Source organism: Nyctereutes procyonoides, unplaced genomic scaffold (assembly GCF_905146905.1).
Source record: "Nyctereutes procyonoides isolate TBG_1078 unplaced genomic scaffold, NYPRO_anot_genome, whole genome shotgun sequence".
In the NCBI taxonomy this organism is placed as follows: Eukaryota; Metazoa; Chordata; class Mammalia; order Carnivora; family Canidae; genus Nyctereutes; species Nyctereutes procyonoides.
Window position 1 is genome coordinate 22,278,199 of NW_026575131.1, and position 12,263 is coordinate 22,290,461.

The following is a 12,263-nucleotide window of genomic DNA, read 5'->3' on the forward strand; positions in this document are numbered from 1 at the left end:
GTCTTGTCACTTATCAGCTCTTTGCGTCAACCTCTGGAGTTTCCTCACCAGTAAAGAGAGCGTAAGGAAACGCAACTGAGTCACAGGACTGTTCTGGAGGGAAAGAGCCAGGCATGGGGTAGGCTCTTTCTCCCTCTCTTTTCACTCTTCTTTCCTCTCTCTCCTTCCTTCTCCCGTACCTACCACTCTCTCTCTCTCCTTCCCTCCTTCCCACCGCCACTCCCCCCCCCCTCCTTTCTCTCTCTGTCTTTTCTTTCAAGAGGAGCCACCAGGTTCGCGGGCATCTCAGATCAAGTCGGTGGCCGGACCCGCTCCGGTTCGGGGCCGGATCCCCGCCGCGCCTCCGCCCCTTTATTCTAAGGGCAGTCGGGGCTTGGGATGCTGAAGCCTGGGAGGCCAACCGAGCCGTCCGCGCGCCTGCAGGCAGGGGAGGGCTCGGGGCGAGGGATGGAGGGGCGCGGGCTCGTGCCCCCTGCACCCCCCCTCCCGGCCGCGCCAGCCGCTCCGCGCCCCTTGGCACCAGCGCCTTTTCTCGGTCGGGGTAGGCGAGCCCAGCCGGCAGCCGCGCGGCGGGGGCCGAGGGCGCCCCCTCCCTCCTCCCGCTCCCCTCCCCTTCCTCCCCGCCCGATACAATGACTGGGCCGGAACAGCGCATCAGCCGAGTCTCATTGGCAGCGGCCGCCCCGGCCCCCGGAGAGGCGGCGGCGGCGGCGGCGGCGGCGGGCGGGGGCAGCTGCGGAGAGCCGAGCCGGGCGCCCGGGCTGACAGCGAGGCAGGCGGGCGGCCGGGCGCAGCGCTCAGTGTGGACCGAAGCGGGGACGCGCGGCCCCGGGCCGGGGATGCGGCTGGCGCCGGCCGCCCAGCGAGCCCGGGGGTCGGGCTGCGCGCCTCCCGTGCAGGGCAGGAGCTCGGGCCGGGAGCCGGAGGCAGAGGAGGGCGCGGCGCCCCGCGGAGTTGCTGGCAGGGCTGGCGCAGAGCCGGCCCCCCGGGTCCCGCGCGGTGAGCCACCGAGACAATAAAGTAGCGGTCGGCAGCCCCCGAGCGCCCGAGGAGGCGGCGGCGCGGCAGGTAGGCGGGCGCCGGCCGGGGCGGGGGTGGGCAGCGCGCGGCGGGGGCGCGGCCGCTCCGCGTGCGCCCGGGGCGCAGAGCGCACGGCCGGAGACCCCCAGCGGAGGCGCGGGCTCGGGCGCTCGGGGCCGGAGCGGGGCGGGGGGGCAGGAAACCCCGCCCACGGCCCCGGGGCCGCAGCTGCCTCCGCGCGAGCCCCGGGGGCACTTGGCGCGGCGCTGGGGGCGCTCGGCTGGCGTGGAGACAGGAAGTTTAGCGGGTTTGAGGCGTTGGCGCTGGTGGGGTTTGCAAACGCGCCGCCGGGGACCATGTGCTCCGGCGGTTGCGCGTCCGTGGGTGGTGGGAGAAACGCTGATGAATCCCAGATACTTTGAAAAGGCGGGGCCCGGACTTGGAGGGGAATCCCCGGTGTCAGCGGCGCGGGCCCGGGCTTCGGTGTGCCTGCCGCGTTTTCAACTCGGACCGCTCCCTGGGCTGGAAAGGCAGCGTGCGTGTGTGGATCGCTGCCTATTTTTCTGGACCGTTTCACCTTTCACCTTCGTGTGTGTGCCTGTGTGAGTGCACGCGCGCGCGCGAGTGTGTGCGCGCGTGTCTGGGTCAGGGGGAGGGGACAAAGATGCTATTTTTGAGAGATGCCATTCGGTGTGGACTGGAAGATAAACTCTTCCTGTGCCCCGAACACCTTGTGCTCTGAACGGTGCTGCAGAGCAGCGGCTGGTGCTGTTGACAAAGGGGGTGGGAGCTGGTCGGGGAAGTCTTCCCGAGCCGAGAAAGCAGCCGCAGGAGGTGGTCTCCTTGCTCTCCTTTGTGTGGCCGCTTCCTTCCAGATGTGAGAGGGTTGGGCTGGGCGCTCCTGGGTGGGATCATAATTATCCCTGAACATTCCTGCGATCTGCTAGGACTTGTAAACATACCCGAGCCAACTCCTCTGAACTTTGCGGACCAACTTGGTGCGCTCGCTGGTACCCAGACGGCGGCGTCTGCAAGGTGGCCCCTTCGGAAGAAGGACTGCGAGGGCTGGCAGCGGCAGGCTCTCCGGGAAGCGGGGTGGGCGTGCACGCCTAGCTAGTGTTTGCCCCAGAAAGTCACCAAACCCAGTTGGAGGATGTGTACGGGATTTTCGCGCAATCCCGGACATGCTGCTTCCTGTACTAAAGGGAATGCATCTGTGGAACTTCCAAATCAAATATCTGGAGAAGGAAAACAGCTTCGCCTTGCTTAACCTCCTCGGGCTGCACTTTCATCTGCCATACACATGCTGTTGAGCATGGTGGTGGGGAGCGTATGGTGTGTCAGGCGTCCCGGTAGGGGACGCTTTGGGGGCATCATGAATGGTCTGTGGAGTGGTAAGTGGAGCCCCGAGGGAGAATAAGTGACTTGCCATGAGTCACATTGGTAATTTGGAGTTGACCTGAGGTCTGATTCCAGATGCCAGTCTGTTAACCACGACAGTGCCTCTAACGGGGATGTGCTGTAATGGCATCAATGATGAGGAGGGAAATAATAGTAGTAACAATGAGCACCTCACATGTATTTTTCATTCCATTATATAACATGACGGTGACTGACCCAAAGCAAACAGTATCTATTTTGGTCTCTCTCCTTTTTTTTTCTTAATATTTTATTTATTTACTCATGAGACACACACACACACACACACACACACAGAGAGAGAGAGAGAGAGAGAGAGAGAGAGAGAGAGAGAGAAGCAGAGACATAGAGAGGGAGAAGCAGGCGCCGTGTAGGAAGCCAGACGTGGGACTCAATCCCAGGACTCCAGGATCACGCCCTGAGCCAAAGGCAGACACTTAACCCCTGAGCTACTCAGGCGTCCCTATTTTGGTCTCCGAATTAAATGTCACAATGTGGGACTCGATCCCAGGACTCCAGGATCACTCCCTGGGCCAAAGGCAGATGCTTTAACCACTGAGTTACTCAGGTGTCCCTATTTTGGTCTCCGAATTAAATGTCACAAACTAGGTGATGGTTATATTGATAAGCCTATGATTCTTTTTTTTTTTTATATCCAGGAATGTTGTAATAAATAGTAAAGCACAAGCACATACATTTGAACACTGCTTACATTTCCTAAAAGACTGGATCCCAGGTCCCCAGGATCAGGCCCTAGGCTGAAGGCGGTGCTAAACCACTGAGCCACCCGGGCTGCCTACATTTCCTAAAAGAGAGCCAGTAGAATTCAGGCAATTCCAAGGACTTCTTACACAGGAGAGGTTACTCGCTTCTTCATGACATCCGCAAATATTAATCAAACATTTTATTTGTTTTGATTCGGTAATGCAGGTGGAATGTATTTGAAAAATATAATGATGGAAGATGAAGAAATCTACCTAAAATACCATTATAGTGAGGTTTGATATTCATTATCCCTGGGAAAATTCTCAGAAGTCCCTTTTCTGGGGGGTGAGAGCAATTGTCTTAAACTTCACTCTGCTTTGAAATGAACAGATTTTCATCTTGGTGGCACAACCGTTCATGGCTTCTCAAACAGGTCAGGCAACTGCATTTGACCCTAATAATCGAGAATAACTTGGGGAGGAGTTAAAGCTTCAGCCATTCAAGAGTGTAAAAGCAGCTAAGTTTTCTCAGGGTTGTTTACAGACACTGGCCTCTGTTTCTAGCAAGCATGAGAATCTGACTTCTCCATTTGATTCCACAGATTTAATCAAGACTCTGCAGTGCTTCTGAGCAGACAAAAAGGACGTTTTGGCTAACTGACAATACAAATAAGGTATACATGGAAAGCGGTTAAAAATACCCTGTCTTATCCAGCCTGCAGTAATTGCCTAAAATTTCAGGAACTCTTCATAGTTATTTTACACACAATACACACATAAGTGAAGGCTTGAGGTTTATACTGTAAGTGACCTCTCTCTCTTTCTCCTCCTCCCTCCCTTCCTTTCTCTCTTCCTATCTCCCTACTTCCCTCTGCATCTGCCCCAGAGATCTGATCTTATCATGAAGACACTATTTTTACATACTCAGTAACTGCTGAGGTTCACTGAAATTACTGTCTTCAGCCTATGTAGATAAATAAATCATGTAACTCAGCTCAGCAGCAGGACTTAAGTGTTTTTCCTTAATGTAGTTCTCACCTATCTCTTTTTAGACATGGTTTTTACTGTGTTTTTAGAAAATGTTTGGTGTTTTTGTTTTTCGTTTGTAATTCATTTACTTCTAGGTCATTAAGATTTTTTTTTTCCTTTTCTGGTAAACATGTCCTGGGTAGATTAAAGAGAAATGGTAACAATTTTCTGTTGCTAAACCCTTGAGTTTATTATTGCTAAACCCAAACGTCCTATTTTCTTCAATAATCTGATTGAAATTATCATGATGTTTCTTATCTCACTTTTTCTGGTGAAATCAATTTTTAGCCTAATCTCACAAGGCAGTGTTTTTTTTTAAAGCTAAGGTCATGAAATCAATTTAGTGGGCTGCAACCAGTATTTTTTTTTTAAAGTATAACAGGACAGAAAATATCAGCCTTATCCTATGTTTGTGAGTTCTGTTGCTTTATGAAACTTTGAGTCCGTTCTCTCACTCGGGCTGCATGCACATTCTGGGTTGCAGTATAAAATGTAATTCTTACTGTGAGTTGCTCTGTAAAAAATTGGAAAGCTACTGCCACAGGGTATATTTTCCTAATAAGTGACAAACACCCAATTTAAATGAAACTAGGAGATAGGCATGTGTATATATATATATATATATATATATATATATATTAGCTTATATATGTTAATACATACAACTTCAAGTTATTGCAAGATACATACCTAGAACTGGCCTCAAGAGCATCTTGCTCAGAGCTGAACAATGACTTCAGAATCTGACTTCTTTCTTTTCATATTCACCTCTTTCTCTTCTTTCCTCTGTGTATGAGGCACCTTGTTGGCTGATTAGCTGACTGTAGCAGTTGCTGCTTTACAAAATTTCAGGTTCAAATCCAACAAAAATAAATAAATCTCTTTTGCCCAGTTGTTGAACAAAAAGCCTCCAAACCAGTTCCAGTTGGCCTAGTAGGCATGGTTTGCAGGAAAGCCCTGGTGCCAAATGACTTCTGTGGAGGTTAAGGACTTTGCCTTGTGATAGACTCTCACCTATACCACACGAACTGTGAGCTGGACCTCCAGATGAATACATTTGCTGGAAAAAGGGGAAATGGAAGCTGAGGAAGTCAAACATTTGCTGAAATGTACGAGTGTCTTAAGTCATTGACAGCCGATTTCTGTTCTCTTTGATTCTCCAAAGAATGGAAGATGAGCTGAATTATATTCAGGCAAATAGGTTATCAATATGATTTCTCGTGTGCGTAAGGAAGCCTTGGTCACTTTTAACATGGTCAGTGTCAGGACTTACGAGATCACTATGCAGAACAGGTCAAGTTGTTAGTGGTTGCTCTACTTTCCAATGACACCGAGGGAAAAAAGGCAGATATATAGATTAAAAATCCACTACAGACCCTAAACCTCTTACAAGGGGTCATCTGGATCCTTTTTGCACTTATGTGCCAATCTTGGAAGGCATTTAATTTAATCACTTTGTTGCGCTAATGTGGTGAAAGTAGTTCTTTAAGTGGTGTCTTTCATCAAATTGTTTGAAGAATACACCCCCATAAGGGCCAAGGCCAATGAGTTTTCTCCTCCACAGCTCTTCAGCATTGAGATATTTATCTGGGTCTATGTTACTTTGCCCTTGGGGATGTGCTGCTTTTAATTATCCTTTGCCACTTCACATACAATGATCCAGTGGGTAAGGGGGCCCTAATTGTGTGTGGCTGTGAGAATAATGTTGCTTCACAGCAGAAGTTCCCTAGAAGTAGTGTGATCATGCTGGCTTGCCTGGGTCAGCCCTGGTTAATGTCTGTGACTTTGGTTTGGATGATAAATTATATGGTCACCCCACCTAGGTTATTTTAGGGGGCCATGATTAGAGGCCTTTTTAATGGATTAAAGTTTAAAGAATTCTTTTCACCAGGCAGGATTAAATGATAATATTTAAGGATGCATGCTTGTGTGGTTAGAGTGAAAAAGAAAGCAAGAAAGTGGTTACCAAAAGGGTCATGATGGTGTAGTGGTTCTTAACCAGGAGTGATTTTGCCCTCCAGGGGACACTTGTTCATGTCTAGAGAAATTGTTGCCATTTCTTGTTGCCTTTTGGGAAGGGTGCTATTGGCATGTGACTTGTGGAGGCCAGAGAGGCTGCTAAACATCCCACATGTGCAGGACAACCCCCACAGCAAAGAATCGCCCAGCCCCAAATGTATGTAGTGTTGGGGGAAAAACCCCAGTACAATAGTTATATTTGAGGAGGGGGGAGAGAAAGTATCTAGGAGCTTCTGGGGCAACAGAGTGATGGATATGTGGCTGTTTACTTGGAGCTGATTATTGAGCTGCATATTTATATTTCGTTCATTTTGTTTTTTGACAGGAGAAGAAGGGCATAGGTGGAGGGAGAGTCTTAAGTAGATTCCACACTCAGCATGGAACCCTATGTGGGGCTCAGTGTCATGACCCTGGGATCATGACCTGAGCTGAACCTAAGAGTGGGTTGCTTAACCAACTGAGCCACTCAGGTGCCCCTGTTCATTTTCTTAATGTAGGTTATATTTAAGAAAAAAGCATTCAAGAAAAAAGTAAAGAGGTCCTCACCATAACTGAAGGATATGATGGACCTCCCAATGCCTCATAAAATCTTGTTCAGATGTGAAGGCTCACTAAATAATAGTAGAGCTAGTGGTAGCTAGACCGGCTCATGTTCAGCAAGTGTTCACCTGTGCCGGGAATTACTTTGCCAAGATCCCATAATATTTTTTGAACTGTCAAAGTCTATGGGTTGACAATTATTTTACAGAAAGGCAGGATGAGCTGAGGTTATGAACACTGGCTCTCAAGTCAGATGACTTGCCCGCAAGTTCAGTTACACTACTAATGAAGTGTATGACTTTGAGCAAGCAGCTCACACTTTGTGCCTCGGTTTCCTCATCTGTGAAATGGGTGAATAAGAGTTCATACCTCCCTGGGTTGTTGTGAGGATAAAAGGACAGAGTGTAAAGTGATCATGTAGTGCCTGCCTCATATTAAATACCCCATAAATATTAGCTATTATTGTTTTGGAGGCCAAGAAAAAATATTAATAGCTCTATTTTTTGTTGAACACTGACTGTATGGTGGAACTCAGTCTCAGCGTTTTTCAGCTATCCTGAAAATATCCTTGCAAAAATCCTCTTGTGTGGGTGTTATGTCCATTTATTGCTTCCATTTTATGAATGAGGAAAACAGACTTAATGAAATTAGCAAGCAAGGGAGACTTAATTTCAACCCCAAATCATTCTGACTCTGGAGCTTCTGCTGTCATATTGTTAGATATGAGGAGAACCCTGTGATTGCAAAAATGAGCCCCCAAGAGGGCTGTGATTTGGCAAGTTTTGAAGGGGTGATGCAGGTCCAGTATCTAGATTTTCTGCCTTCTACCATCCCCTACAACCACCTATGTTTGCAGGCAAATGCATCAGCCTCATAAGGCAGCCATGGTAGGTGGGAACAGGCCCAGACCAGGAACACAGGAGCAGGAATTGGGAAGATGTCTTCTGATTCAGCTGCAAAAAGCCTAGACCTGTGTTTGCTAAAGTGGGCTAGGTGTACCCTTGGTGGTGTATGAGTTAATTTTATTTTTGTTTAAGATTTATTTATTTATTTATTTGAGAGAGAGACTGTGTGTGCACCTGTCAGTGCAAGCAGGGTGAGTGGGGAGAGAGAGAGGGAGAGGTAGAGGGAGGCAGAAGCAGACTCTCCAGTGTTCAGGGAGCCCAAAGCAGGGCCCCATCCCAGGACCTCAATCATGGCCTGAGTCAAAATCAAGAGCCAGATGCTCAACTGACTGAGCCACCACAACATCCCAATATAAGTTAATTTTAGATGATAGGTGGAGAACCATTTTACTTTGATGGCTATTTACTTATTTTAATGTACACCAACAGATTTTTTTTTCACTTGGACCTTCAAATCTTATTAAAGGATATATTTCTTTCTGCCTTGCTGAATAAACTATCGACAGACTGGATATCGCTGCTTAGGCTAAGCTAAGCAAGACATAATGTCAATGTAAAATCATTTAAAATATATATATTAGTAACAGAGAGTGTGGATGGTACTGAAAAAATGACTAGGTCTTTGAAAGGAAGCTGTGAATGAGGGAAGTCTGGGAAATAGGCTCGAGCAGTGTTTCTCCAGCACTTGCACTTGAATCACCTGGGATTCTGATTCAGAGGATCTGAGATGGAGCCTGAGATTCTGACGAGCTCCCAGGTGAAGCTGCTGATGCTCATCTGTGGACCACGCTGTGCCTAGCAAGGGATCAGAGAACCTAGAAAATGTGTGGACATGTGCTGGATGCTGGGGAGGAGTCAAAGAAATGTAAGGTGACCTCTCGTCCCCCAGGAGCTTAATCTAGTTGGGGAGAGGAGATGTGAATGAATGTGGGAGGCTTGCAGAGAAAGCACAGCAGGAAAACATAGAGAGATACAGGTACAGGTCTGCCCAGAGCTGCTGGAGCGGGATGGCATTAGGGGATGGGTGGGGTGAGGCGTCCCTTTGGCCTGAAAGATGTGTGGCAGCCAAGACAGGCTTGCAGAGCTGGAGGATGGCTACAAGTAAGAGGGAACCCTCTAGGAAATGCCTGTACCCACAAAGTGGATTTTCAACCATAATCTGATCACTGCAGAGAATTAGCCCAGAACATTCAGTTAAAATAACCTGCCTCTTCAAAGAACAGGCTGCTGCCTAGAAATAATGGTTGCTGTTTATCAAGTCCCTGTAAGTGCCAGGCATTTGCCAAGTGCGTTCCAAACAGTATGTGATGCCTGTCTCCACAGTGACCCACGGTAGCCCACACCTTCACACCTTACAAAGGTAGAAAGCAGCAGCCTGGGTGGCTCAGTGGTATAGCACCGCCTTCAGCCCAGGGCGTGATCCTGGAGACCCAGGATCGGGTCCCACATGGAGCACCCTGCATGGAGCCTGCTTCTCCCCGATTCTCCCCCTGCTTCTCTCTCTCTGTTTCTAATGAATAAATAAAATTAAAAAAAAAAAACAAAGGTAGAAAGCAAGGCTTGGAGGGGCTATGTGACTTGTTCAACATGCACACAGCTGGTAGGTGACAGATCTGGAATCTGAACTCGGAAGGGAGTCTGGGCTCTTTGACCCTACCCTGCAAGAGACTCTGCTCTTCGTTATCCCTGACAGTCTCAGCCCGAGAGGTCTAGCTTTGTCTCCGGAGAGCATACCCTTCCAGGAACCTCGGATGGTTCATCTTATTTCAAATGAGAATATTGCCCTCTGAAACAGATCCTGAGCAAACATCCAAAGTTGTCAAGTAGCTTATCTTTCATCACGATTTATAAAAGACTGTGTTCCTTTCTGCCCTGCTGGATAAGTTAGGAACAGACAGGAGTTTGGGGCACTGTGTCCTAGCATAAGAAATAAGTTCAAGACAGCATCCCCCAACCCAAATAAGCGCTGAATGTTTTGTTGCCAGGAGGAGCCACTTTCCTTTGGAAATCACCAAGTAGCCTAGGCAGACAGTTATTGGAAATAATTATGCCTCCGTCACAGCATGGGGCCAGTCACAGCCCCGCCTGATTCAAAAGGTCTTTCTGGAATACCAGCATCCATCTTCCAGCTGGTGCTTATAACAGCCGACAGCATCGGTAGGGAACCCGCAGTGGATACGGCCTGAGGATTGTTTCCAGGCCTCCCTTGCTGCACCTGACTGAGCCCATCCCATCAATTCAGTCATTGCAAAAGAGCAAGGGGACCATATGTGACCTGAAAGGGAGGCGCAAGGCTCACAGAGCCAGCCCTGGCCCTGGTTCAGCCAACTATAATAGTCTGGTAAGTCTCTGCCAGACGAAGGAGGAGCTGTGAAGGAAAAGAGGTGGAGAATCAGGAAGGCTGAGTTCTAATCCCATCTCAGCAGCCTAACTGGCCTGAGCTGTGTTAATTAGCTCTCTGGGTTTGTCAAATGGGTGGTGACACTTGAGGTTCCCTCCATCTCTAATCCCTTATGCTATGAACAATCAGATGTGTGTGCACTGTACCTTACCTGCACCTGTTATACTATTCTCCTTTTATTTTTTTAAGTTCCAGATAAATACATGTGCTTAAAATAAATGCATGTATAAAAGCTTCCTTATCAGCAGTATGTTGGTGGAATGACTCTGAAAGTATTTGCTGGGCAGTAAAAATAATATTTGGCATAACCTGTCATCAAATAACCTTTCAGTATTGAGGCAAAGCTCAAAACATTAGGGTAGCATAGCTTCTTTGATAAATTGGGAAAGATAAGGGTATTTGAGGCCATCACAAATGAACTAATTGCATCCATTTAAATGGGCAAGTTGAAATTGCAGGATCCTGATTAAGTAATGAAAACCATGTGCTCCTAGACTGGGAACATAGAGCCTTAGCCCAGTGGGGCCATAACACATAAATTGAGGACATAGAATGGTAATTTGCTCCAACTGTGTTAAATTAATCCAATGTATTTTGAAGAGGAAAAAAATGTACTGTGTTATATATACCTTCATGTTCTCAATGTAGCTGCATTTTCACTGCCTAAAAAAATGGGAGTGTCCAGTTTTTTAGAGGTCAGAAGTTTGATTCAAACTAATTAAGAGTAAGAAATCCTTTTTGCAATGATTCAGCTGCTTTAAGCAGTTCCAATCATGAGTGGTTCTTGTACTTTCTAGCAGTAAGCTTAATTATACATGGAAAAAGCATATCAGAAAACTATCATTGGTCTTTTTTAGATCTCAGAGAAAAGTAGTGAAAATGGTAAAGATAAAGGATATTTAAAAGTTGACAGATTGTCAGCAAGTGTTCATACTCTTCTGTAAATACTTTCACTATAAGAATAAGAGGGGACAATGCAACTTTGTCTTCTTTCAGAGCATACAATGCAAACTTTCTCTTCCCACTTCTTATACAGTTTCATTTATCTGGTCTTGTCAAGGAAAAAATAATCTGTTTCACTAAAGTGATTTTTCCAGGTGATTAAAGCTTACCCCTGCCTACCCACATTATTCTTTTGCTTGAACTATTTTTGATGAAAACATAGCACATACTTCTTGACTTTTTTTACATGGAGTATATAAAGGCAGTTAGATCATTCCTGGATTTGGGCTTCTCATGACAAATATTGCTTTTTGTTCCTTGCCATCTCATCCTGTTACTCTTTGACAGCTGAATTGTGGGGCTGAGTGTCTCTGTATAAATAATCACCGATTTCTAATTTACAGTTACTGGCATTCCTAATCATAGGACTCCTCTAACTTGTTAGCAGATTTCACCTGGGGTGCTGAGGACTTCATGTACATTATAACCTTGGCTAATCTGCCTAACTGCTGCCCCCCCCCCCCAAGAAATGAGATTACTCATCCCATTTTATGGTTGAGAAAATTAGAAAATTAGGAGGAAAAGAAATTAGGAGTAAGCGGTAGAGCTGGGATTTGACCCCCGTCTCTCAGTACAGCATGCTTGTTGATAGCATACCATGAGAGTTGCCTGCTGTTTCTCCTCTCTGCCTCTATTTGGGAATTTCTGTCTGTCCCCTTGCTTTAAAGACCGTCTCCCAGGTCAGGACGCAAGATTAGGTGTCTGCCTCTTTTACGGGTCATTTTTTGGCATCTCTTTCCTTAATTGGGGTTCTGGGTTACTTTCACTGATTCCTAGGTTCCCAGACATGTTCTGCACAGTGGCAATTTCTGGAATATTAGCTGTGAATTCATCACTGCATATGCTAAAGGCTTTGGGGGGATTATAGGATTTTCCGCATTATGATTAAGCAACATAATCAAGAAATCTGCAATTGAGAATGCTTGGCAAGTCCAGAATGCAGGGGTCAGCAAACTTTCTGTGAAGGGCCAGGGACTAAATATATCAGGCTTTGTGAGCCATATGGTCTGTGTTCACCTACTTAACTCTGTTTGTGTAGGGCAAGAATAGTCACAGAATAATGGATGAAGTTCTAATAAAATGCTGTTTTTTTGTTTTTAAAGATTTTATTTATTTGAGAGAGAGTGTGCACACGTGCACATGAGGAGGAGAGGAGGAGGAGCAGAGGGAGAGGAAACGAATCTCAAGCACACTCCCCACTGAGCCCTGAGCCCAACAGGGGGA

General features: G+C 47.1%; 1 protein-coding gene across 1 annotated transcript in view; it reads left to right on the forward strand.

Moving 5' to 3' along the window:
• Positions 1–794: 794 nt before the first annotated feature.
• FRMD4B (FERM domain containing 4B) overlaps positions 795–12,263 on the forward strand; it is a 323,770-nt gene continuing 312,301 nt past the window's right edge. Inside the window, exon 1 of the mRNA XM_055343545.1 lies at positions 795–1,068. The gene's annotated coding sequence lies outside the window, so the exon portion shown is untranslated. The remainder of the gene's footprint in view (positions 1,069–12,263) is intronic.